Here is a 2,883-nt window from a genome sequence, read left to right as displayed (position 1 = left end):
TCCCTAGTTCTCTCACGTTTCTCAATGACTTGTGAGCGAAAGCACTGACTGCCGTTTGTTCTGGACTGTCTTTTCAAGAATATTTGTACAGGGCACAACGTTGGAATATATAACTTCTGCCTCTGGAATAAAGGGCAGGCTTGGTTACAATCCCTTATAAGAGATTTGGGTTCCCTCAACTACGGGATCCCCTCCTGTAACAGCCTACTGCATGTGCAATTATCCACTTGGGCCAATCTGTGAAGCCCCTCTGATACTTGGGTGTGAGGGGAACTCATTTAAGCATGCTGATACTTATGTTGTTTATTATGTCACCAGTAACAAAGTCCTCTGTCTCTGATCCAGGAGTTTCAAGTCTGTCAACATCTATGTAACTGTGGCAGGACAACTTGTTAGCTTGCAAGTAAGGTAAAATCTCAACCCCTTTGCAGTTTTTGACAGAAAGACTTAAGAGTCTAGAATGTAGAAAATGCTCAATAAATTTTAATATTTATCACCATCAACATTATCTAGCTTCAAAAATACTGAGATTTGACCTGGAAATTATGCTTCAAATTTCATCTGGCTGAAATTTGAGAGGTATGTGTAATGGGGTAGATATTAATTGTAAAATTTTTATAATAATAAAAAATTGGAATACACCTAAATTGCCATTCTGTAATAAGCCTGTTATTGCCACAGTAGTACCACCTAACAACACCACTCTAAAACTCAGTGTCCTAAAAGCAAGCATTAATTTTCACACTCATGATGTCTACAAGTTGGCTGGGAACTCTGTTCCAAGTGTCCCTTTTGGGGACCCAGGGAGAGGGGTCAGTGGCTACCCCAGGACAGGCTCTTCTTGGGAATGATAGAAGAACAAGAGGGCAAGCCCAACTGCACAAGCACATTTCAAGCCTCTGCTTGTGTCACACCTAATAACATCCTAATGGCCAAAGCAAATAACGTGGCTAAGCCCAAAGTCCAAACACAGGAAATTGCACCAAGACCACCATGAAGCCATGACAAAGATGTTGGTTGTACTATAAGAGAGTGAACAACTGAATCCACAATTTAATCTACCACAATTAATAGGAAAGTGGTTAAGTAATAATAATATTCACATTAAGCAGCCGCCCTCAAAAAGGATGAGTATATTTGAATGTTCTAAAATGGAAAATGTACACAATACATCACTGAATGAAAAGAACAAATTGTAAAATATGTATATGATCCTATTTTTATTTAAAAGAAAAATTTTTCAATACATGTATTTATTGTATATGCATAGTAAAGAGCTTGGATAGATACACAAACTGTTAACAGTATCTTCAGGACTGGAGTTGGGAGATGAAGGATAAGTTCCACTTTATACTTTGTGTACTTTTGTATTGTTGGAAAAAATTTTTATAGATATGTATTACTTTTTTGTAATAAAAAACCTGATAAAGATAAAAATACTAAAAGAAAATAACAAACAAAAGTGTTTTTATTTTCCAAGTATTTTCTAGTTGGCGACTCATTTCCCATTCCTTTTCCCCAGTACACATAAGAATAACAATAAATCTAATATCTAGAAGTTTTAAGTCTTGGACCCTGCCCTACAAAACTTTATTCTGCTTCAGAACTGACCTATTTCATTTCATATAATCACCCTTAGAATTATGTGGTACATTTTAATCCTATTGGATGCCTTGGTGGAGCAGAGCATTTCTAAGAATATTTGAGAATTTTCTGAGTTTCTTGACATTAATTTAAGATATGGTATTTATCTGTTTTAAACTTCCCATTTGATTCCTTTAAAAATTATTATTATAGTTTGTATTTGTCAGTTAAGAAATTCTGTTTCCATTCATTTCAAGAGATGTCAGGGAGATATGTGAGCCTAGAACCAAAAGAGGGGTTTAGGGCTAGAGCTGTAAATCGAGAATCTATAAATAAATATAAATGGTAGCTGAAAATAAATAAATATAAATGGTAGCTGAAATGGAAGCATATGATAGTGTCCAGGAAGGTTGTATATTCAGGCATCGGTGGAGATGGAGATGAATTAATATCCTCTCTTGAAACTTGAGAACAGCCAAGTTGTTCCTTTTCAGAGTGAAACAATGCCAAACACTTTCTATTTTCTCCATACCTACTTACTTTTATAATTATTTTGTTTGTTCCCCTCTGGACATTTACTTGTTTCTGAACATTACTCTTAAATGAAGGAATTCAAATTAAGGCAGTACATTTATAAAGGTTCTGATTCATCAATAAAGAGAACTACCTCCAGGTTATTTCATGATCTTTTTTGTTTGTCTCCATTAATATAATTTTAAATTTTTAAACAATTATTTGTATCTTATATGGTATTTCACTTAAGACAATATTGAAAGAAGCCAAAAATAACGGAAATCTTCCCAAGTTAATTAAAAACCTCAGAGCATATATAATAGTAATTTAAAAGGGTAAGGAGGGAACATGGATTTATTGACATGTTTGACAAATTAATTTGGACATTTGGGTTGAAGAGTAATAAATAAGGGAAGAACGTCAGCAATGTTACCAATGCATTCAATAGGTTACCATAATGTATCTCTGGCTTAGTTCTTTAAATTTCGTAGTCAGAGTTTAGAAGAAAATTGTAAATTGTGTAAGTTCTGGAATTGTATAAATTAAATAATGTTAGTTTTTGCTGTGTTATAGCAAGTGACCAAAAGATTTGAAATATAATTGGGGTGATTGCAAAGGGGTGTGAAATTTTGTTTTGGGTAAGGACAATGTTCTAAAATTGGTTGTGATAGATGTGTATATACTCTGAATATACTAAAAACAGTCGAATTGCACACTTTTAATGGGTGAATTGTATGGTATTTGTATTATATCTCAATAAAGGTGTTTTTTTTTTCAAACTGGGGC

The sequence above is a fragment of the Hipposideros armiger genome, unplaced genomic scaffold (assembly GCF_001890085.2).
Source record: "Hipposideros armiger isolate ML-2016 unplaced genomic scaffold, ASM189008v1 scaffold_23, whole genome shotgun sequence".
NCBI lineage: Eukaryota > Metazoa > Chordata > Mammalia > Chiroptera > Hipposideridae > Hipposideros > Hipposideros armiger.
The sequence above is the reverse complement of the archived record's forward strand: the minus strand, read 5'-3'. Positions refer to the sequence as shown.